General features: G+C 42.0%; 1 pseudogene; it reads right to left on the minus strand.

Annotated features, from left to right (window-relative positions):
* Positions 1–1,013: 1,013 nt before the first annotated feature.
* On the minus strand, positions 1,014–15,285 carry LOC129394386 (ribonuclease H1-like; annotated as a pseudogene).
* Between the last annotated feature and the right edge of the window lie 10,340 nt (positions 15,286–25,625).

Genomic DNA, 25,625 nt, shown 5'->3' on the forward strand with positions numbered 1-25,625 from the left:
GAGTGGTTTCTGGGGTCTCAGTTGGCATTTAGTCACACATATGACATTGCACATATCGTATGCACATCTGCACAGCTCAGCAGTGTCCTGGGTAGGCCTTGAAGGGTGATCTTCATGTAAGCCTGTGGCCTGAGCAAGAAAGCTGCACACGGGCAGCGGAGGAACCAGCAGGAGCCTAGTCCTCTGTGGAAAATTCCAGCACCACCCGCAAGAGCAGCTGCAGTGGAGACTGTGACCTGACAAGGATATATGCATGAAGATGCTGGTCTGAAAACAGACTCAGTTTAAGGGTGGCACTTTGAAAAAATATTGATAAATGTCAGTGAGAAAAAAATAATTAGAAACAAAATATATTTATTAGAAATATTACAGTCATTTATCATACACTGTCCTATGAATAGTTAAATACATCTAATTAGCATGTCATATCCAAAAGTGCTGGGTACAATCTAGTGTGCTCTTTATAGACACAAGGCCACAGATGTATCAACTACACTCAACTAATATAGTTAAAGTTAGTGTGCTAAAAAAAAAAAAATAGTGTGCTACTCAGGATGTTACAGATTTAGCAAAACTCTAACCTGGATCAGAGGAGTGAAATGCCCCGTGAATTGAGGCAACTGTAGATATTCAAAATGCTTCTAAAAAGGCTGTGAGGTTATGTCCTTTACTGCATGTCATTGGTAGGACATCTCAAAATGGCACTCAAGCTTTCGAAGAATGAGAACTATTGCTGGATTTGACAGTGGGTCTGCATCTAGAGGCCCGAGTCCTCCATCTCCACAAGCCGCCCCTCAGTGGGGAAGAGGAGGGGGAGACTAAGGGAGTCTCCGTAATGTTTGTGGGCAGCAGGGAAGAGAACATGGCAGAGATTCCTCACCGCTGGAGGGCTTGTCCCCTGGGTATGTGTGTTTTTGTTTAATACCCACTGGCATCTACTTGGGTTGGTCTCTACAAAAGCTGTAAAAAAACAAATGAATGAAAAAGGAAAACAAAAGACTAATATTGTTTTTGAAATGAAAGGGGCTAGGACAAGAGAAATTCCTGAGAATGTTATCCCTGCGGGGGGCGGCGGGGGAGGGGGATGGGCTACCATCAGACAAGGAAAATTCAATCCCTGTTCAGTGCAGAGAACAGCGACTTCTCACCTTGAAAAACTCCCCCACTCTACTGAGGCTTGCATTTTGCAGCTGTCTTTCATGTAAAAATTATACATAAAAAAAGGATCTTCAGAACAACCAAATAATTTTAAATGACTACATACTGACTGAGGGAAGATGGAAAGAAACCTGGCTGTTGTGGCCTCTGAAAGCCTCAGGACAGAAACTGGGAATGGCACACTCTGCTGAGTATAGAAAATGTAAGATGCTGACCTTGTTTTCCCAGTTTACCAACTTTCCACCTTCACCTGGTGCTCTGAGTTCTGTTAAAAACAGACCTAAAAACCCTACCCCTTGGCCTAGCTGGGGTGATGACTGCCTCCCCCAGGTCCTGCACCTCCACACGCCAGCGGATGGCCTGGGGGAGCCTACTAGCTGCTGTGCTAGAAGGCCTATTCCTGCATCCCTGAGGCCATCAGTCACAGTTCCAGGACCCCAGCAGAACTTTCCCTTCCCCGAAACACCACCTGTATTTCTTTTCTTTGTGTGTGTGTGTGTGTGTGTGTGTGTGTGTGTGTGTGTGTGTGTGACAGAGGCAGAGGTTGCAGTGAGCCAAAATTATACCACTCCAGCCTGGGCGATGGAGTGAGATGCTCTCTCAAAAAAAAAAAAAATTTTTTTTGTGGAGTCAGAGGTCTTGCCATGTTGCCCAGGCTGGTCCCGAACTCCTGGGCTCAAGCAATCCTCCCATCTCAGCCTCCCAAAGTGCTGGGATTACAGGCATAAGCCACCATGCCTGACCACCATGTGTACTTCTAGGGACAGGATATAGCATTCCTCTTCTATATGCACACCCACTGGCAAAAAAAAAATGGTAGTCGGGGAAACTCCTTGAGTTATAAAAATAAATTGCACATGGCCTTTCATGTTTCTTTCCTTCTTTTTAACCTAAAGAGAGCAGGATACAGACAAAAATGGAGAGTTTGGCCACAGTCATTGGCAACTTGGGCTCCCATTGGAGAGGGGCTGGTATGGCCCCAGCATGGAGGGAGGGAAATCGCAACACCATTGCCCAGAGCTGGTTCTAGATGGTTTGCACATAATTACTAAAAACAGAGCCAATCACAGGCCAGGTGTGGTGGCTCACCCCTGAGTGAGCTGAAATCGCGCCACTGGCACTCCAGCCTGAGCAACAGAGCAAAACTCTGTCTCAAAAAAAAAACAAAAAAAAACAGCCGGGCTCGGTGGCTCATGCCCATAATCCCAGCACTTTGGGAGGCCGGGGCAGGTGGATTATCTGAGGTCAGGAGTTCGAGACCAGCAGGAGCAACATGATGAAACCCTCTCTCTACTAAAAATACAAAAAAAAAAAATAGCCAGATGTGGTGGTGGGCGCCTGTAATTCCAGCTACTTGGGAGGCTGAGGCAGCAGAATCGCTTAAACAAAGGAGGCAGAGGTTGCAGTGAGCTGAGACGGCACCATTCCACTCCCGCCTGGGCAATAAGAATGAAACTCCGTCTCAAAATAAATAAGTAAAAATAAAAATAAAAAACAGAACCAATCACAGAAAACACTCCCACTCCCCCCGTAAAATCAGGAACAAGGCAAGGATTCCCTTTTTCATTTGTCCTATTTAAAACTGTACTGGACTGTAATCCCAGCACTTTGGGAGGCCGAGGCAGGTGGATCACCTGAGGTCAGGAGTTCAAGACCGGCCTGGCAAACATGTTGAAACTCCGTCTCTACTAAAAATACAAAAAAATTAGCCAGGCGTGGTAGCAGGTACCTGTAATCCCAGTTACTCAGGAGGCTGAGGCAGGAGAATCACTTGAACCCAGGAGGCGGAGGTTGCAGTGAGCTGAGACCACGCCATTGCACTCCAGTCTGGGTGACAGAGCAAGACTCTATCTCAAAAACAAAACCAAAAACAACAACAACAAAAAAAAAACGGTGTTGGAAGTTCTAGCTAGTGCAAAAAGGCATGGAAAAGAAATAAATGACATAAAACAAATGTAATCCCAGCACTTTGAGAGGCCAAGGCAGGTGGATTGTTTGAGGTCAAGAGTTCAAGACCAGCCTGGGAAACATGACAAAACCCCATCGCTACCAAAAACACAAAAACCAGCCAGGTGTGGTGGCATATGCCCGCAATCCCAGATACTTGGGAGGCTGAGGCACGACAATCACTTGAACCCAGAAGGCAGAGGTTGCAATGAGATCACGCCATAGCCTGGGGTGACAGAGTAAGACCTGTCTCAAAAACCAAACCAAACCAAACCAAAAAAATGTATTACTTGTATGATAAGGAAAAGAATCAAATGCATGTACATGGGTGGGTTTGTTTTGTTTTTTTGTGACAGGGTCTGCTCTGTCGCCCAGGCTAGAGTGCAGTGGTACAATCTTGGCTCACTGCAACCTCGGCCTCCCCAGCTCAAGTCATCCTCCCATCTCAGCGTCCTGAGTAACTAGACTACAGGCATGCACCACTACACCTGGCTAATTTTTTATTTTTTCTAGAAACAGAGTCTCACCATGTTATCCAGGCTGGTCTCAAACTTCTCGGCTAAAGTAGTCACCTCATTTGGGCCTCCTAAATTGCTGGGTTACAGATGTGAACCACTGAGCCCAGTCTCAAATTTTTTTTTTTTTTTTTTTTGAGATGGAGTCTTGGAGTCTCATATCGTTGCTCAGGCTGGAGTGCACTGGCATGATCTCAGCTCACTGCAACTTCAGCCTCCCAGGTCAAGTGATTCTCCTGCCTCAGCCTCCCGAGTAGCTGGGACCACAGGCGCACACCACCACGCCTGGCTAATTTTTGTACTCTTTAATAGAGATGGGGTTTCACCATACTGGCCAGGCTGGTCTTGAACTCCTGACCCCGTGATCCATCCACCTCAGCCTCCCAAAGTGCTGGGACTACAGGCGTGAGCCACCGCGCCCAGCCTCAAATATGTTTTAATATATATTATGATATTAACTTCATGGAAATTGTTATGTCATTAAACCGCTTACATAAACCATTAATCTCTAGTAAACTTAGCTTATTTGGTCATAATAGCCATGGGACATGAACATTTAAGATACTCGCCCACTGAATGTCCATCCCCTGGGTCAGCCTCTCCAGTGCCACGAAGTCCTCTTTGTTGATCACCTCTTTCCCTGCACTTGTCTTCCACCCATTTTTCTTCCAACCTTGAACCCAGTTAGTTATACCATTTATCGTAAACATACTGTCTGTATACAGAACCAGTTTATTGATGTTCTGAGTCTGTGCTTGTTCAATGGCCTTGCAGGCTGCATGAATTTCCGCTCTTTGGTTTGTCTGCCACCCAGGAAGTCTAATGCCTACATTTAAAGGATAGCCCGGCCCCCAGTAAATGCGGATTCCTGCTCGTGGCCTTCTACGCCCATTACTGGAGTAGCAGCCATCAGCGTAGAGGACGACGAAGTCTCCCATGTAGGAAAACGTGTCTCTGCTAACTGGAGGCACCGGCTTCACGCTCGGCTTCACACTCGGCTTCACGCTCGGCTTCATGTGCTTGCAGATGGCTCTGCGCTTTCATCTCCATCTCCATCCAGTGGCTCACGGAGTCGCTTGCTGGCGTTCGTCTCCGATTCTTGTCCATGTTGATTTTCCTGCCCTTCTGAAACTTCCGGGCTTGCAGATTTCCTGACAAAGTCCCAGGCCTCATCCTCTGTGGCAAACTTCTTAAATCTGGCAGCAGGAAACCGGTCCACCTGTGCTTTGCACTCATTCCCGGTCAGAAAGACCGCGGACTTGCCGCCCCTCCTCACGGCATAGAACATCCCGAACCTGCGAGAGCGGCGGCAGGGCACGGCGGCCAAGGCGACTCTGCGGCCAGGAACAGAAGCCGGCTCATCGCTCACTCCCGGCACCAGGAAGCATTTCGACTCCCAAGAACCACTAATTTTACAAAGAGAGTTGTCCTAAACTGTGACAAGTTTTCCAGTACTTAATTCTTTTTACAATTCATTCGTTTTTTAAACGACAAATAAAATTGTATATATGTTGTGTAAAACCTGTTTAGAAATAGGTAGATGGCGGAATGATTACATTGCGCTCAGGAACATATGCATACTTACTTTTTGTGGTGAGAACCCTTCTTGATTTTCAAGAATACAATACATTAACTGCAGTCACCATGTTGTGCAATGTATCTCTTAAACTTATTCCTCCTGTCTAACTACACTTTTGAATGATTTCACCGTCTCCCCAAACCCCTGCCTTCCACCCCTGGTAACCTCCATTCTACTCTCTGCTTCTGTGAGTAGAAGCAGGAGGCTGGAGAATTGCTTGAACTCAGGAGGCAGAGGTTGCAGTGAGCTGAGATCGAGCCACTGCACTCCAGCCTGTGTGACAGAGCAAGACTCTGTCTCAAAAAAAAAAAACAAAAAAACAAAACAGAGAATCCAGAGATCAGACATTCCTTTTAGTAAGGACTCCAATATGGTTTCTCACCTACTCACTCCAACAAAATTGCTCTTCTCAAAGCACAAACGATAGTCATATTGTTAAATTATGAATTAAAGCATAATTCCTCAGCCTTTGTCTTAATTTATGTATCAGCAGCATTTGACACAGGTGATCTGTCCTTTTTGCAAAACTTTCTTTGATAGAATTCCAGAACACTTAACCCACTTTCCCCCCGACATTTTTTATAATTACCCCTAGTCCTTTTTTGCTGTTTTTTCCTCACCTTTACTATTTTTTAAATGTTAGAGAAGCACTAGGCTCAGGACCTGGACTTATCTTTCTTTTATTTACTTTCTTACTAATTTTTGTGTCATTAATTTCCTGATATTTCATATTATACCTCAACACTAGACTACACCCAGCACCGTCTGACTTCTTCACTTGGGTGTCAGTCAGGAATCTCAAAATGAAGGTCCACATGGAGCCTCCAACACTCCCCAGACTTGCTCTTCCCCTATCTGTTTAATAGCACTCCCGTTTTATAGTTTCTCAGCTCAATATTCTTGATATCCCCTTTTAGTTCTCTCTGTATCTGTCTGGTTCTCATTCTCTCTCTCTCTGTCTCTCCATCACACACACACACACACACACACACACACACACACACCCATTTTCAGATCTGTTGTGTATGGAAAACCTGCCAACTTTGCCTTTAAAGTGCAGTAATTCCAAATGGTGTTTTCAAATTCACCTTCCCACCCTCACCACTTGGTAACTACACTACTTCCCTCACACGGTCAGGGCTCTACTGCAGAGATTTCTTGGGGGAAATAATGAGAACTATTATAAATTCTTATTTCAGGCACCCTCAAAATTATAGGCTAGCCATATTCTATATGAATTTAAGCTTTTATCATTGCCTTTTTTTTCATTCCAGTCTCTACACAGCAACCACAGTATGCAATTTTTTAGAATTCCAAGCCGTATCATAACACACTTTTTTTTTTTTGAGACAGAGTTTGGTTCTTGTTACCCAGGCTGGAGTGTAGTGGCATAATCTGGGATCACCGCAACCTCCACATCCCAGGTTCAAGCAATTCTCCTGCCTCAGCCTCCCGAGTGGCTGGATTATAGGCGTGCGCCACCACACCCGGCTAATTTTTTGTATTTTTAGTAGAGACGGGGTTTCTCCATGTTGGCCAGACTGGTCTCGAACTCCCAACTTCAGGTGATCCACCTGCTTCAGCCTCCCAAAAGTGCTGGGATTACAGGCGTGAGCCACCGTGCCCGGCCAACGCTCCTGTTTTAAAGTACCTGCGCTATTACTTCTTTTCTCCCTCATTAGAATTTAAGCTTAACAAACCTGGGTAACTTTACATACTTTTCCACTGATCTGTCTCCATGAGCTGGAGATTACTTAGTGTAAGGTAAATGATCAATAAATGTTTTCAAATAACAGAATCAATTATTAATAGTTTTCTTTCTTTGAGTATACATTTAGACTTTCAAAAATCAAGAAAATAGATTGGTCAAGAGATTTCCATTTGTTTTGATTTTGTTATCCGTTGATTAGATTAGCTGTGTTAGTATAGATTTCAGTGTGGGAAGCTGTAAGCATTTCCTAAATTTTAAAATGAAAGGCATGGGATTTAAATATCCATTCCTTTTATTTAAGGAATAAAAAAAGACAAGCCTAGCTTTTAAAATATATTTTATATATGTAAACTATCTAAATTTATTTTTCTCTTTATCCCTGAATACTTTTTCAAGTTATTCATCTCATTTTAAAAAATCTACCTCGATAACATTTTAAAATATATATGCAACTTCTTTAAGAATATCTTTGTTCCACTGAATAGCTTGTCAAATAATACATTAGCAGTACAATTTCCTCATAATTCTTAGACTTGTTTGATTAAATTTATAGATTTCCTACTCTCAACTAATAAATTCATTCAAGTATAATACATCCTACTTGATCTTTGTGGGGTTTTCATACCATATAGTTATTATTAAAGTTGATTGTTGATATTTGAATCAACTTCATAATTGTATTGTTGGTTAGATTGGTCGGTAGAATCCTTTTTTGTTTTGGTTCTGTTGTTTGTTCATTACAGAGTGGCTTTGCTACTGTAAAGCTTGAAACATTTTCTTTTTTGTTTTATTTCCTTCCTTTTTTCTTCCTTCTTTCTCTCTCTCTCTGTCTCTCCCTCCCCCCACTCCCTCCCTCCCTTTCTTCCTTCCTTCCCTCATTCCTTCCTTCCTTTTTCTTTATTTCTCTCTCTCTTTCTCTCTTTCTTTCTCTCTCTCTCTTTCTTTCTTTCTTCAGGTTTTGCTCTGTTGCCCAGGCTGGAGTGCAGTGGTGTTAACAAGACTCACTTAAATTTTTTTAACAGAAATTTATCTATCTTACATTAACCAAATTTCAGTGTAACCAATATTTCTTTTAGGTGAAAAATTAAATCTTTACCATCTGTTAGCCTCAACACTTTACCTTCTGCAGCCTCAATTTTTCTGTCTCCAGCAATCCTCCCATCTCAGCCTCTTAAGTAACTGGGACTACAGGTAGTGCCACCATGCCTGGCCAATTTTTGTAATTTTTTGGAGAGATGGGGTTCACCATGTTGCCCAGGCTGGTCTCGAATGCCTGGACTTAAGTGATCCTCCCACCTCGGCCTCCCAAAGTGCTGGGATTATAGGCATGAGCCACCATGCCCAGCCAAAAGGTTGGAACATTTTCTAAATTGGAAAACAAAGCGCATGGCATTTAAATACTTATTCCTTAAAATCTGGAAGACATGTTAACACCATATAAACCCAGAGCCTGTATTTTTAGATTAGTAATATGTAGATATTTTCAATTTCTTCTAAAGTTTAAAAAAATAAATATTTTGTATTCAGAGAATTCTTTATAACAGAAGGTAAACATTTTTCACTTAAAAGAAATGTGATTACTTTGAAAAGAAATTTGGTTAATGTAAGTTAGATTAATTTTTGTTTAAAAAATAATTTAAGAAAAATAATGCTCAAAGAGCAGTGGTCATGGCATTTATTCCAGAGAGAGGAAGTTTAGCCTGATCTGCCTGTAACAACAAAAGTACATGGATCAAGATAATTCTATATGGACATAGATTAAAAGATAACATACTTTTTTATTTTAAAAACCATGATAACTTTTTGTTACATGTATTAAATGTGAGAGAACAAACAGCATAAAAAATGAACTTTTGGGGGGATATAAACAAGTACTGAGAACAGTGTGAAGAATAAAATTCTCATCCTGGCTTGGTGTGGGCAGAACCTCACAGCCTGAGAACAAGTCCAGTGTGTGGTGGTGTTAAGGCCCCTCTGTGTAAAAGCTGTCCTCATTTACCGAGAATTGAGGTCTTAGGAAAAAAAAAAAAAAATTACTAACCTCAACACGAAATGATTGGTTCATCATTTGATATACCCTGTGCCTTTATAACATATACAATTGTGTTGTCATTCTATAAGGTTTATCATTTGTTACATTTAAAACCAGAATAATTTCAAATTTGAAGTGAAATAAGTCCCTTAGAGAAACAAATTTCAAAATACACCCCCTACCTATCCATATCTATATCATCTATGTCTGTGTTAGGCCATTTTTATATTGCAAAAAGCAAAAACATCCTTCTAGGCCTTCTAAATTTTATAGGATAACACAAACATTGATGCAATGGTGATAGACAAAGATGGAGAAAATCACTTGAGGCCAGGAGTTCAAGACCAGCTTGGGCAACAAAGTGAGACCCCCCCCATCTCTACAAAAACAACAACAAAAAAAGACAATGCAGGGCGCAGTGGCTCACGCCTGTAATCCCAGCATTTTGGAAGGCCGAGGCGGGCGGATCACCTGACGTTGGGAGTTTGAGACCAGCCTGACCAACATGGAGAAACCCGCCCTCTACTAAAAATACAAAATTAGCCGGGCGTGGTGGCACACGCCTGTAATCCTAGCTACTTGGGAGGCTGAGGCAGGAGAATTGCTTGAACCCGGAAGGCAGAGGTTGACATGAGCCAAGATCGTGCCATTGCACTCCAGCCTGGGCGACAAGAGCAAAACTCCGACCAAAAAAAAAAAAAAAGAACAAATTAGCCAGGCTTGGTGGCACATGCCTATAGTCCCAGCTACTTGGGAGGCTGAGATGGCACGATTGCCACAGCCCAGGAGGTCAAGGCTGCAGTGAGCTGTGATCACACCACTGCACTCCAACCTGGGCCACAGAGCAAAACTCTGTCAAAAAAAAAAAAAAAGAAAGAAAAAAAGAAGAAAGAACAGAGATTCAAAATTCAGTTCTGTTTCCCCCTTATCTGAGGTCTGCATGCCAGGGTATCCATTTGGTGGGGCTTCGGGTTTCTGAAAAACAACTCAGGGACTTGTGTTAAAATGTTACTATTAGTTTCTATAGGGAACCAAACATCTCACAACTCTAACTGCCTTGGCTATTGTTTTAAGCTACTATTATGATCTTGTTTATCAAGTTGCTCATTACTTTTCAGGGCCAGCTGGGTGCCTGGAATTTCCCTTGAAGGAACTCAAGATTTTCCTTTATTTCCAGGCTTGTTGGAGAGTGGGAGGAAGGAGGCCCCTAAGTCGGATGGCTGCTTTATCTCAGTGGTAGCTTTTCTGGTCAGTTTTCAGATCAGGGGATGTAGAACATTCACAAAACAATCCACACTGCTTTGGGGATAAATTATGAATGGTTTGTACATTAAAACTCCAACGATCCCAAAGCACCTACCCTATTTTAAAGCATAGTAGCCATTATGATACAAGCCAGTTTTACAATGTCAAATTCATTCTGAGTAGAGTGTGGGAAAGGACGAATTAGAAAAACAGAATAGGTTGAAACCAAACCAATCATCCCTTGTTTTAAATGGAATCAAGTTATCCAATGACTCTGTGGCCCAAAATCAGTCAAATTAATTAATTTCTCAAATCCTGATAAATAGGTGTCATGACACTGATGTTTGCATGTATATACAATTTACCCCCTGCTTTCATTTTTTTTTTTTTTCTTTTTTTGAGATAGAGTTTCACTCTGATACCCAGGCTGGAGTGCAGTGGCATGATCTCCGCTCATTGCAACATCTGCCTCCCGGGTTCAAGTGATTAGCCTCCTGAGTAGCTGGGATTACAGGCACCTGCCATTTTGTATTTTTAGTAGAGACGCGGTTTCACCATGTGGCCAGGCTGGTCTCAAACTCCTGATCTCAGGCGATCCACTCGCCTCAGCCTCCCAGAGTTGCTGAGATTACAGGCCTGAGCCTAATCCCATTCATGGGGTCTCTGCTTCATGATGTAAACACCTCCCAAGGCCCCACCTCCAAAGACCATCACATAGGGAATTTGATTTTAACACACGAATTTGAGGGGGACAATAAGATTTGGTCTACAGCATCCGGTCACCCTGAGCCATCTGCACTCACAGGAAATCTATAACCTTCTATAAGTATTTGCTGGTCCCCTCTGGGTTTAGGGAAATCTTTAATTGCAGCTCTTGATTCAGCTGGGCCCAAGCTTAAATTTTACATTTGCCCGCATAACTTGTTCATGGAACAGACGGAACTTTAGAGGCAACTGACCATTTGGAGTTTTAGGAGAATTGGTGAGGGAGGGCTTGGGATCTGGACTAGAAGAAGTGGAGGGAAGAGAGGACGGACGAAGGTGCAGAAGGAGAGAAGGCAGAATGCAAAAGAGGAAGAGGACATGTGGATATAGGGGTCAACTGGAGGGCAAGGAAGGTAATTTTCCTTGCATTGTAACCTCGGACCACATGTGACGTCAGAATCACCTGAGGGAGACATTTTTCAATGTATATTCCTGGGTTCTGGAAATTTTGATTTCATAAATCTGGAGTTGTGCCCATTTATCTATTTATTATTATAATTTTGGATAATTCTGATGCAATTAGACAACACAGCAGAGTTTGAAAACCAGATGTACAAACCAGATGTATGTTTGGTTTGGGATGTACATCTGGAAGACATTCGATTATATAAAATAATCACAGAACAGTGAGTGGGAATTGTTTATTTTAAAAATGCTTGAATATAATTCAACTCTTCCCGTATATGTGGTTTGACCACAGAGTTTGTTTCTGCAGTACTAAGATTGGAAATGTGCAGAGTGTTTTTAAAAAAACAAGTAGAAGAAAGAAGTTGAAAAGAAAATTTACAATTGTCTGGTAAGAAGAGAAAGGAAAGGAAGCAGCATATTTTTGTACATTATTTGATGGTGTCTAAATTATAAGTCAAAATGCTATTTCTAAAAAAGCCAATTTAATACAAGTTTTGTTTTTTGTGTTTTTTTTTTTTTTTGGAGACGGAGTCCTGCTCTGTCACCCAGGCTGGAGTGCCGTGGCCCCATCTCTGCCCACTGCAAGCTCTGCCTCCCAGGTTCACACCATTCTCCTGCCTCAGCCTCCCGAGTAGCTGGGACTACAGGCGCCTGCCACCACGCCCAGCTAATTTTTGTATTTTAGTAGAGACGGGGTTTCACCATGTTGGCCAGGGCTGGTCTTGAACTCCTGACCTCAAGCAATCCACCTGCCTTGGCCTCCCAAAGTGGTGGGAATACAGACATGAGCCACCGCACCCAGCCTGAGAACTATTATACATTCTTATTTCAGGGACTCTCAAAATTATAGGTTAGCCATATTCTATATGAATTTAAGCTTTATCATTGCCCTTTTTTTCAATCCAGTCTCCACAAAGCAACCACAGTATGCAATTTTTAGAATTCCAAGCCGTATCATAATACTCATGTTTTAAAGTCCCTGCGTGGGCCGGGCGCAGTGGCTCATGCCTGTAATCCCAGCACTTTGGAAGTCCGAGGCGCGGGGATCATGAGGTGAGGAGATCAAGACCATCTTGGCTATCACGGTGAAACCCCGTCTCTACTGAAAATTAAAAAAAAAAAAATTAGCTGGGCTTGGTGGCGGGCGCCTGTAGTCCCAGCCACTTGGGAGGCTGAGGCAGGAGAATGGTGTGAACCCGGGAGGAGGAGCTTGCAGTGAGCCGAGATGGGGCCACTGCACTCCAGCCTGGGCGACAGAGCGAGATTCCATCTCAAAAAATAATAATAATTTAAGCTTAACGAAGCTGGGCAACTTTATGTATTTTTCCACTGATCTATCTCCATGAGCTGGAAATCACTTAGTGGAAGGTAAATGATCAGTAAATATTTTCGAATAAGAGAATCAATTATTAATAGTTTTCTTTCTTTTAGTATACATTTAGACTTTTAAAAATCAAGAAAATAGATTGGTCAAGAGAATTCCGTTTTTTTTTTTGTTTTGTTTTCCGTATATTATATTAGTTGTGTTAGTATAAATTTCAGTGTGGGAAGCTGTAAGCATTTCCCAAATTTTAAAATGAAAGGCGTGGGATTTAAATATCTGCTCCTTTTATTTCAGGAATAAAAAAAAAGACAAGCTTATCTTTTAAAATATATTTATATATGTAAACAACAATCTAAATTTATTTTTTCTCTCTTTATCTCTGAATACTTTTTCAAGTTATTAATGTCCTCAGTTTTAAAAATCCACTTTTTTTTTTTTTTTTTTCCAAGATGGAGTCTTGCTCTGTCGCCCAGGCTGGAGTGGAGTGGCACCATCTCGGCTTACTGCAACCTCCACCTCCCAGGTTCAGGCGCTTCTCTTGCCTCAGCCTCCCCAGTAGCTGGTATTACAGGCACGTGCCACCACACTCGGCTGATTTTTGTATTTTTAGCAGAGATGGCATTTCATCATGTTGGCCAGGCTGGTCTCGAGCTTCTGGCCTCAGGTGATCCATTCACCTCGGCCTCCCAAAGTGCTGGGATTACAGGTATGAGCCACCACGCCCAGCCTAAAAAATCCATTTCAATGGTAACATTTTAAAATATATATGCAACTTCCTTAAGAATATCTTTGTGTTCCACTGAATAACTTGCCAAGTAATACATTGGCAGTACAATTTCCTCATAAATCTTCAATTTGTTTGATTAGATTTATAGATTTCCTATTCTCAACTCATAATTTCATTCAAGTATAACACATCCTACTTGACCTTTGTGGGGTTTTCATACCATATATTTATTATTGAAATTGGTTTTGATATTCAAATCAGAAGTTTATCATATTGTTGGTTAGATTGTTTTGGTTCTGTGGTTTATTCATTACAGAGTGGCTTTGCTACTGTAAAGCTTGAAACATTTTCTTTCTTTGGTTTCTTTCTTTCCCTCCTTCCCTCCCTCCCTTCCTTCCCTCACTTTTTCTTTCTCTTTCCCTCCCTCCCTCCCTTCGTTCCTCTTTCTTTCGACAGGTTTTGCTCTATCACCCAAGCTGGAGTGCAGTGGTGCTAACAAGGCTCACTTAAAATTTTTTTTAACAGAGATTTATCTATCTTACATTAAGCAACTTTCTTTTCAATGTAACCAATGTTTCTTTTAAGTGAAAAATTAAATATTTATCATCTGTTAGCCTCGACACTTTACCTTCTGCAGCCTCAACTTTTCCGGCTCCAGCAAACCTCCCCTCTCAGCCTCTCAAGTAGCTGGGAATACAGGTGGTGCCACCATGCCTGGACAATTTTTGTAATTTTTTGTAGAGATGAGATTTCACCATGTTGCCTAGGCTGGTCTGGAACACCTGGGCTCAGGTGATCCTCCCACCTCAGCCTCCCAAAGTGCTGGGAATACAGGCATGAGCCACCATGCCCAGCCAAAAGGTTGAAACACTTTCTAAATTTGGAAACAAAGTGCATAGCATTTAAATACCTATTCCTTAAAATTTGGAAGACATGTTAACAGCATGGGCCTGTATTTTTAGATTAGTACATGTAGATATTTTCAATTTCTTCTGACGTTAAAAAAAATAAATATTTTGTATTCAGAGAATTCTTGATAACAGAAGGTAAATATTTAATTTTTCACTTAAAAGAAATGTAGTTACTTTGAAAAGGAATTTGGTTACTGTAAGTTAGATACATTTCTGTTTAAAAAATAATTTAAAAAAAATAATGCTCAAAATGCGGTGGTCATGGCATTTATTCCAGAGAGAGGAATTTTATCTTGTTCTGCCTGTAATAACAAAAGTATATGGATCAAGATTATTCTATAGGGACATAGATTAAACGATAGTATAAAATTTTATTTTAAAAACGAAGATAGGCCGGGCGTGGTGGCTCACGCCTGTAATCCTAGTACTTTGGGAGGCTGAGGCAGATGGATCACCTGAGGTCGGGAGTTCGAGACCAGCCTGACCAACATGGAGAAACCCCGTCTCTACTAAAAATACAAAATTAGCCGGGCGTGGTGGCACATGCCTGTAATCCCAGCTACTCAGGATGCTGAGGCAGGAGAATCGCTTGAACCCAGGGGGCAGAGGTTGCAGTGAGCCACTGTGGCACCACTGTACTCCAGCCTGGGCAACAAAAGTGAAACTCCGTCTCAAAAAAAAAAAAAAAAAAGAAGATAACTTTTTGATACATGTATTAAATGTAAGCGAATAGCAAACAGCATAAAAAATGAACTTTTGGGGGGATATTATGGGATACAAACAAGTACCGAGAACAGTATGAGGAATAAAATTCTCATCCTGGCTTGGTGTGGGCAGAACCTCACAGTCTGAGAACAACCCCAGTATGTGGTGGTGTTAGGGCCCCTCTGTGTAAAAACTGTTCTCATTTACTGAGAATTGAAGTCTCAGTAAAAAAAGAAAATGCTACCAACCTCAACACAAAATGATTGGTACATCATTAGATATAACCTGTGACTTTATAACATGTACAATTGTGTTATCATTCTATAAGGTTTATCATTTGTTAAATTTAAAACTAGAATAATTTCAAACTTGCAGTGAAATAAGTCCCTTTGAGAACTAAATTTCAAACTGTGACCCCCTATCTATCTATATCTCTATCATCTGTATCTGTGTTAGGCCATTTTTTGTATTGCAAAAGCAAAAGCATCCTTCTAGGCCTTCTAAATTTTAAAGGATCACACAAATATTGACACAATGGTGATAGACAAAGATAGACGTTAATATTATTTGGAAAACAGTTCCATTTATAGTATTATGAGCAAATTCTTAGAATTAGACTAGAAAAATATGAAGTCATCTAGGGACTGATTGTACACACAGTGCTTTTCACTGAGGAAACCATCTCATAATTTCTGTTGTATATTTTTACTACAATGATAAATTGTTGGTTTTGAGTTTCGATGTGTTCATTAAATATAGGTTAATGTTACTGTGTTTTGCCAGGTTATATAAATTGTTTCCATTTTACATTTGTTTTGTTTCTCACTTTTATTGTTCTAATAGGAATTTATTTTAGGCAAACACAAACATTTCATTATAGAAATTTTGACCTGTCCCAGGTTTTCTTGTTTTTGTTTTTGTTTTTTTGAGATGGAGTTTCGCTTTTGTCCCCCAGGCTAGAGTGCAATGGCGTGATCTTGGCTCACTGCAACCTCCACCTCCCAGGTTCAAGCCATTCTCCTGCCTCAGCCTCCTGAATAGCTGGGATTACAGGAGTGAGCCACTGTGCCCGGCCGACATGTCCCAGGTTTATCTGATCTACCAAACATACACATAAAATCAGAGGAAAGAAAATGTGCAATTGATGTCACACATCAGGGATACTAGTAAGGGTCACAGTGACATATTTTACTTCTAATTTGTGAGCAAAGGTGCCAGTAAATTCTGATAGGAGGCAGCAATACTTTCTCTAAATTCCTATTAAAAATCCTTAAGTTCTTTTAAAAGCTGGGAAGTGGCATGGTTGGGGGGATGTGTATTACAAAACGGTAACTCATGAAAATTAGCTATAAATCTAGGCTATGACAGGAGCAGCAAGAGTACATGTAGCTTTACTTAAACTGTACTTGAAAATTATTTCATCATCATTTATAGATCCTTTAACATAATATTTAATTAGCATATATCCTAATAAAGGGCAGAAGTACAGTCAAAATAATTTTTATATAAGGTAACATATGTTAATACATATGGTTTTTTCTTGTTTGTTTCAGCCTGTCTCAGAATTGTGAAATAGGTAAGTGAATGACAGAAATAGTCTCATTGTTAAAAATGAGAATGATTATCCCCTTAAAAGGTAGAATATTACCTTAATTTTAGTTTCAGAGGAAAAGATAATATATCCATATCCACCTGAATTTTACTCTGAAGAGTAGGGACCAATATGTCTCCACATATATTTTATTAATCATAGGTGTTTTGCCAGACTGATGGGATGCATCTGGTAAATTCACTGTGAGTGTGTGTGTGTGTGTGTGTGTGTCACTGATTTACCACATGTAATGATTAAATGGTACATTTAATTACATTATTTATTTATGGTATTTAAAGAGAAAGTACTACTAAGGTAATTATTGACTTTCCTAATATCAGACCACTTATGCTCAGAGCAGGACACAGAACTTACAGAATAACGCCTATTTTGTAACCCAGTATTTCCTTCTCAAATTTTGAATAACAATTTGAACAATTTAAATGATATTTTAAATCCTATCATTTTAATGTAACCCTTTAATAATCAAAAAGGTAATGATAGGCCAGGCATGGTTGCTCACACCTATTAACCCAGCACTTTGGGAGGCCAAGATGGGCAGATCACCTGAGGTCATGAGTTTGAGACCAACCTGGCCAACATGGCAAAACCCTGTCTCTATTGAAAGTACAAAAATTAGGTGTGGTGGTGGGTGTCTGTAATCCCAGCTACTTGGGAGGCTGAGGCAGGAGAATCGCTTGAACTCAGCAAGTGGAGGTTGCAATGAGCTGAGATCGTGCCAATGCACTCCAACCAGGTGACAGGGTGAGATGGTGTCTCAAAAAAAAAAAAAGTGATAATATAAATATTTTGTATTATTTAAAATACTTATTTTAAAATTTCAGTAACTTTTTCCAGCATGGTTTCATCTCTAAATTCATGTTCTTAACCACCTTATTATCCTGACTTTATGCTTTATAAAACATGATATGGTATGATGTATACATTACTTCAGTTGCCTAATTTAAAATTATAGAGGGCGGGGGATGGTGGCTCACATTTTTAATCCCGGCCCTTTTGGAGGCCAAGGTAGGCAGATCTCTTGAGCTCAGGAATTGGAGATCAGCCTGGACACCATGGCGAAACCCTGTCTCCATAAAACAATATAAAAATTAGCCAGGCTTGGTGGCACCCACCTGTAGTCCCAGCTACTTGAGAGGCTGAGGTGGGAGTATCACTGGAACCCGAAAGGTTGAGGCTGCAGTGAGCCCTGTTAGGACCAATGCACTCCAGCCTGGGTGCCAGAGTGGGACCCTGTCTCAAAAAAATAAAATAATATGAAGTAGGTCTTCCTAGTGTTATCATTTTAAAGATAATAAAATCAACATATAGGGATTATACTAAAAACACAAGATTATGTAATCCCGGCTACTCGGGAGGCTGAGGCAGGAGAATGACTTGAACCCGGGAGGCAGAAGTTGCAGTGAGCCAAGATCACGCCATTGCACTCCAGCCTGGGTGACAGAGCCAGACTCTGTCAAAAAAAAAAAAAAAGAAAAACACAAGATTATTTATTGAACCACATCAAAGAGTTCAAGGAAAACTGCTAAGTTACTGATTTTGTCACTAGTTTTCTTTTCTCTTTACTTTTTATTTTTGAGACAGAATCTCACTCTGTCATCCAGGCTGGAGTGCAGTGGCGTGATCTCAGCTCACTGCAACCTCTGCCTCCCAGGTTCAAGGGATTCTCCTGCCTCAGCCTCCAGAGTAGCTGGGATTACAGGTGGACACCATCATGCCCGGCTAATTTTTGTATTTTTAGTAGAAACGGAGTTTCACCATGTTGGTCAGGTGGGTCTCGAACTCCTGATCTCATTATCCACCCCCCTCAGCCTCCCAAAGGGCTGGGATTATAGCCACCGGGCCTGGCCTAACAATAGTTTTCTATAATTTTTGGCATAATATCTACCTTGACTTATGTTAGGGTAAATAATGAGTGATAACTCAAAAGTGTAGAGAGATGAAGTAGCAGGCTCCATGCTTTGACATTAAGAAGAATGGGGTTACGTGTGAGGCTTCTGTAAATTGTCTGATCTATCTAGATACCAGTGGTAATAACCTAGAGGCATGGTGTCCAATAGCCACACATGGCTACTACATTTAAATTTAAATTAATTACAATAATATAAAAATTTGGTTAGTCACACTATCTACCTTTCAACTTCTCAAAAGCCACATGTGGGTAGTGGTTAGCATATTTTGTACATAGACAGAGAACATTTCCAGCATCAGAAAAAGTGTTGGAGAATGCTTGTCTATCCACTTAAGCACACACAGAAATATTAAATTGGGTTAAAATCCTATCAAAAGCTAATGCTCAGACTTGCCGTTAGACAAGTACACATTATCAATGCCCTGCTGATATGAGAACTGAGAATAAAATGTGTGTTCCAGGTGGACTGTAATTAAACAGTTGAATGCCTGACTACAAACATTTAAATCTAAGTTCATGTATTTGGTGATTTGGACCTGGAATGTATCCTTAGTTTGGTTGAAGATGGAAAACATTCTTCTCTTTCTGACCTACTTATTAAACATGTTTGAATGATAGCATTACATATATTATGCAAAATCTTTCTCAAATGTCGCAAGATATATATAGTATAGGAAGCAACTACTATATGACTTTATTAGCATTTTCACTGCTTAATAAATGCATTTTGTATTAAAAAATTAATAAGTACCCAAAAGATAATTATGATATTCCTCCAAAATATTATAAATAATAAAGTTAAACAACTATGGAAATGGAAAGAAAGGGTCAGCAGTGTGTGTTATGGCATGAACATTTGTTTCCCCCAGAATTTATGTGCTGAAGATCTAACTCTCAGTGTGACGGGATTTGGAAATAGGGCCTTTGAAGGTAATTAGGTTTACATGAGGTCATGAGAGTGGGGTCCTTATGATGGAATTAATGCCCTTATAAGAAGAGGCCAGAAAGCCTGTTCAAGAACCAAATCAGCCATTGTCTTGGTCATAGACTTCCCAGCCTCCAAGGCTGTGAAAAATAAATGTCTCTTGTTGAAAGCACCCAGTTTATAGTATTTTGTTATAACAGCCTGAGTAGACTAATACAGCATGTAAATACTATATAATGACAACAGTATAAACAATGTGGCTAAAAAACAGATAACAAAAGAATCTGGGACCATTATATCCTAAAGTCTGTTACAACTAAATAAAAAAAATTTAAAAATTAAAAATGCACTTTCATTATGTCAAAAGCAGGTAGAAAAAAATAACAATTATTTAAGAGTGTTTGTGTCCAAGTACATAGTATAAAATCTCTACACAATATATCATTCAATCTTCATAACGAAGTAGTTTTATGCTCATCTGTCATAAATGAATAAATTATAAACAATTGAAGCTTAGGGAAAACTATCAGCATTCTAGTTAATAATTAGAGGGCCTAGAATCAGGAAAATAAACTTAAATACGGTATAAGTGACTAAAGTATATTTAATTTAAAAATACATTAAAATACTGAAGACAGAATGTTGCTCCGTAAGCTTGTAACGCAGCAATAATCAATTTATATAAATTATTCCCAATATTAATGAACGTGGAGAAATCAGTGAATAACACATTGAAAAATGAATTGCCTAGGAGATGAAGTAAAACTTCGGTCTTTTGGGAATATTTAATAAATTCGTACTTTAAACTAATGATGACAAAATGAAGACAATTCCAAACATGAGAAATGAAAAGAGACATACAAAGAGATATACGAGACATTTTTTTATTTCGCAAAATGGTGCATGTTAACTCTAAGTTGGAAAACACGGATCACTAAGTGATTTTGCGAAACAAACAACAAAATCATTAACACAGAAGTTATACCAAAAATGCAAAGGAGTCTTCCCACCTCTGCACAAAATAACAAAAGCACAAAAGTTGTTAGGCTGAGACATTTCAAAGTAAATTATTTTATTACCTCAAGAAAAAGATCATATAAAAGCTATCAGTTCCAGGAAAGTTTCCAAAATGTTTAATCAAGTCAGCGTAAAAATGATACCAAAATCTAGGCGAAAACGCGTAATAAAACAAAATGCTGCAAAACACAGTTCATCCTCAGTTATATCAGTAAAATATCCTAAATAACATTCTTGCCAATAGAACGCAAAAACGGAGACAGAGTAAGAAAGGACACCGAGCAGGAGCCCACGAGGTTCACAGTAAGAAAACAAGTGGCTGAGCAGCCAGAGAGAAAGCAGCCCCGGGATTCTGCCACGTGACGTGCGGTGGACCCAGCCGCAGGGACCCGGCACGCTGCCCGCCCTTCAGCCTTTCAGCCGCTCAGCCCCTCACCCGCGTCAGCCCCTGAGCCACCTCAGCCCCTCAGTCCCTTCAGCCGCGTCAGCCGCCTTATCCCCTCGGCCCCTCAAGCCCCTCACCAGCCTTAGCCCCTCAGCCGCCTCAGCCTCTCAGCCCCTCAGCCGCCCCCGCCGCCTCAGCCCCTCAGCCCCTCAGCAGCCTTAGCCCCTCAGCCGCCTCAGCCTCTCAGCCCCTCAGCCGCCCCCGCCGCCTCAGCCCCTCAGCCTCTCAGCCGCCCCCGCCGCCGTTAGCTCACCCGCCCGGCTGCCTTAGGGATTGGCGCTGCCCAGCGGGGTCCAGCGCAGCCTCCTGCCGGTTTTCCCACCGGTGGCTCCCGCCACTGGCTCCCGCGCTCCGTGCGCAGGGCCAGTCCGGGGGAGCGGACCCCGAGAGGCGCGGCGGGATGGCAGGCCGTGTCCAAAAGCCTCTGAAAGCCGCAGCCGGGCGCGAGTCGCTGACCGACCGGGAGGCCCCGATCTGTCCCAGCCAAGGCCTCCCGGCGCCATCACCCACCAGGAGTCCCGGGCGGGGGCATCGCTCCCTCCACGCTGTCGCGGGCTTCTGCCAGGCGGTGATCCGTGCCCAACGCCACCAAAGGGAAGCTTGTCCCCGAGAGTGGGGGAAAACGCATCCTTCACGGGGATGTGAAAACTCGAGGTCCTCCTGCCAGGAGCCCACGGCCTCAGATGGGGCCCAGGACGCGCCCGCGCTGGGGAAGCGCCCCCTCCACCTGAGCCCAAAATTGTCCCTAACAAACCCAACACCCGCAGGGCTGACGTTTGGGCTCCGGGGTGCGGTGTCCATGAAATGGGCACCGCGTGCTTTCCATGCAAAAAACACGAAGTCTGGAGTTTATGGAATTATTGAAGGAAAGCCGCGCCAGTGCCAAGAGATCATGGCCCAGAGCTGGCAGAACTGATCAGACCAATGCTGAGCAAAAGGCCTGAAGAAGACCATCTGGAGGAGCATCCGGAGGGCCTTCCCCAAAGCACCAGATCGCCTTCCTTTCCGAGGCCACAAAGGCGAGAACCTCCAGAAATAGCATGAAACACGGTGACTTGGTGACATCCAAGCCTGCTGCCACCGTGGTTTCCGGCAAGGCAGAATCAAGGCATGAAGTAATCCACGCCAACCACGCTCCTCTGAGGGCTGAGCAAGACATCGATAGTGGGTGAAGGCAAGTGTTTGTCCCAGGAGAGGCCCAGGGTGGTTGGTCCCTTGAAGTCACCCGCCAGTCTGAAGGCCCAGGGGACTTGAGCAATACCAAGAACTGGCCACGGTCATTAGGGTAAATATTGGCATCTTACCTGCAGAAGGGAGGGATGCAGCGAGCGAGGGCAGAGGCTGCAGTGAGCTGAGATCGCACCACTGCTCTCCAGCCTGGGCGACAAGAGCGAGACTCTGTCTCAAAAAAAAAAAAAAGAAAAGAAAGAAAGAAAGAAAGAAACAGAAAAGAGGAAGAAAACAAATTTATTGTCTTCAGTGGTTCAAAATAGCAAAAGCTGATTGCCAAATACAGTATGTGAAATAACTCCTGCTTAAATTGTTTAAGAAAGAAATGATATAGGGCGAACATAATAAATTAGTCTTGTGTGACATATTTTGAGTACCTGAAAATGCTTCTATTTAAAAAAGGAAAAGAAGTCTTGACTCATTTTGGCCAGCATTTAAAACACGAGCATGGCAGACACGGTTCTGCAGCCTCTTCCCAGTGAGGGTCTTCAGTGGCATTTACTGCAGTTGTCAGCTGATGCTGTGTCTCTCCTGGGCCTGGGTAACTTCAGGGACCTCCACTGACAGCTTCTCCTCTCCTCAGGCTTCCAGAAAAGTAACAGCCAACCAGGGAAATAGAAATTCTCATTTTAAACAATCTTGACAAATTGTAGAAATTGCATTGGTACTACTCACATCTCTAGGTTTTTGAGCATTTTTTTTCCATGGAGATTAGATTATAAACATTGCATCTATGCTTCTACATGTGTTCATGACCCAATTGGCCTCTTTGATACTCGAGTAGTAACACTATTCTGAGGAAGTGAAACTGTTAAAATATATTATAAATACATATATTCTTATCTATAATTTATTAACATACACGTTCAACAATCTGAAATCTTTAAATTTTGGCAAACTTCAATGCTGACCAGTATAACATTCAATGAAATAGCTTCTTTAATTTTTTATTACTTTCTATTTATGGCTCGTTTGTTAATTTTTATGTTTTCATGCTGTTTTAGTATGTGAACATATTGTATATATATATATTTTTTTGAGACATAGTTTTACTCTTGTTGCCCAGGCTGGAGTGCAATGGCGCGATCTTGGCTCACTGCAACCTCTGCCTCCCGAGTTCAAGCAATTCTTCTGCCTCAGCCTCCCAAGTAGCTAAGATTACAGGCATCCGCCACCATGCCCAGCTAATTTTGTATTTTTAGTAGAGATGGGGTTTCTCCATGTTGGTCAGGCTGGTCTCAAACTCCCGACCTCAGGTGATCCACCTGCCTCGGCCTCCCAAGGTGCTGGGATTACAGGCATGAGCCAATGTGCCCAGCCTCTGCCACCTGTCTTTATCCAGATGCACATAACTGTTATCCTCTGCCTGTCCACTAATGTATATTAGGATTGTTGGAGAAAATAACTTGTTTCTTTAGCATCACAGGTCCACAAATTGAAAGTGTGCCCCCAGGAGCTGCACTAAATGATTTGTACCCATCTGCACCTGATTTAGAACATTTAGAAGGTAAGATTCTAAACTACAAGTTTGTGATGTTTAGGAGCCATTCTGGACTTTGAGCTGATGAGATGATACAATTTAGATAATAATACTTTGGATTTGAGCTGATGATGAGATGAAATCTTTGGAAGGGAGTAAATGTATTTTGCCTTTAGGGAGAATATGAACATTTGAAATTTAGAGGCAACTGTATAGTAGGTGATATGAAGATTTCTTCTAAGATTTTCTTCCACGGTAAACAATTACCATGCTGTAGGGAAGGCTGCATGCCATAAAATGGTGGGCCACCTCTAGGATTTGAGAACAACTCTCCATTGACAGGCAAAAATAAACCAGAATCTTCAGTCCTGTGACTATAGGAACTGAATTCTGACAAAAACCAATGAGCTTGGAAAATGGCCTGAAATAAAATAATAGCCCTGCATCCAACTTGGAAAGGAAAAAGTCCAATTTTCTCTGTTTGCAGATGATACAATCTTCTGCTTGGAGAAACCTAGAGACTCCACCTCACCGTCTCACGGGGACACAGACCATCACAGCGCGACAATAGCCTGCAGGAAGGTTGCACAGACCCCTGGCAGCTCATCCTGGGGACAGTTCTCTAGTCTGGGAAAAGGCTTCTCAGAGAAAGGGGCCTGTTTTGTTTTTATTTTTTCATTGTAAGAAGAACGCACAGTTTAAGTGTTCAACTTGATGAACTTTTGCCCACGGGTGCACTCAGTCTCAGCCCCCAGACCAAGCTGGACAAGACCAAGCCCAGCCCTTAGAGGGTTCTTTTGTCCCCTCCCATCCAATACCTTCCCCCAGAAGTAACCACTCTTCTCAGCCCTTTGCTGTAGATTAATTCTGCTTCTTTTTGCCTTCTATAGACGCATGAGGAAGGTGCTCTTTTGAGTCCGGCTTCTTCACTCAACAATGACATCTGTGAGATCCTCTTATATTGTTGCATGTGGTCATAGGTCATTCTTTTTCATTGCTGTATAGTATTTCATTGCATGAATACACTGTCATTTGTTGATGTTTTCTGTTTATGGACATTTAGGTTGTGCTAGACAGTGATAGTTTTGACTGAGTAGAAGTTACCTTGCTATGCAGCAGCAGAGAGGATAGGGAGGAACATTTGAGAAGACAGGAACAACATGTGCAAAGGCCTTTGGCAGGAGGGAGCATGCCTGGGGCCCTGAAGGCTGGTGTGGCTTCCTGGTACCCCGCTTCTAGGCCACTGTGTTCTGAGCGCCTGCTGCCCTGGCCTGGTGTGTGGCCCTCCACACCCATTCCCACCTCCTCCTCCTGTGCCTTCCTGACCTGCAGGGGCTGGGAAGCTGAAGGGGAGTGATGTAGCCACAGAAGAAACACGTGGAACCACAGCAGCTGGAGGCAGTGAGAAATGGCATCCCCCTAGGCCCTTTGTAGGAAGCAGGGCCCTGCCAACATCTTGATTGCAGATTTCTCACCTCTAGAACTGTGAGAAAATTAATTTCTATTGTTTTAAGCCACCAAGTTTTTGGTCATTTGTCACAGATCCACAGGAAACTCATGTGTCTCATGCATTAGTAAGCAGCATGGTATTCTGGATCTACTGGAACAGTCTCGCAATGAGTTCAGACAAGAATTACTAAAGGCAATTGGTGAAATTAAACATCTTTCCAGCCTGCTGGCCAAGGTGAGGAGAGACAGCTTTTTACTGGTATTTGCCCGTCCTTGTTCACATTTCTACCCTTAACCACTAAATTCACAGAGCACAGAGAAGCATTTGCTCATCTATTTCACTCATGAAGCCAGCATTCCAGCTTGAAGGCCTGTTAGATTGCAGACAGATTGGCACGGGGATACAAAAAGGAAACACCCAAATTTCTGGTGGTAGACAGTTCAAAGTGTAGTTGAGATGTAGAGAATCAAAGCAGAGAGTACAATGCAGTGATAAAGAATATCAGCCAGGCACAGTGGCTCACACCT

The sequence above is a fragment of the Pan paniscus genome, chromosome 19, assembly GCF_029289425.2.
Source record: "Pan paniscus chromosome 19, NHGRI_mPanPan1-v2.0_pri, whole genome shotgun sequence".
In the NCBI taxonomy this organism is placed as follows: domain Eukaryota; kingdom Metazoa; phylum Chordata; class Mammalia; order Primates; family Hominidae; genus Pan; species Pan paniscus.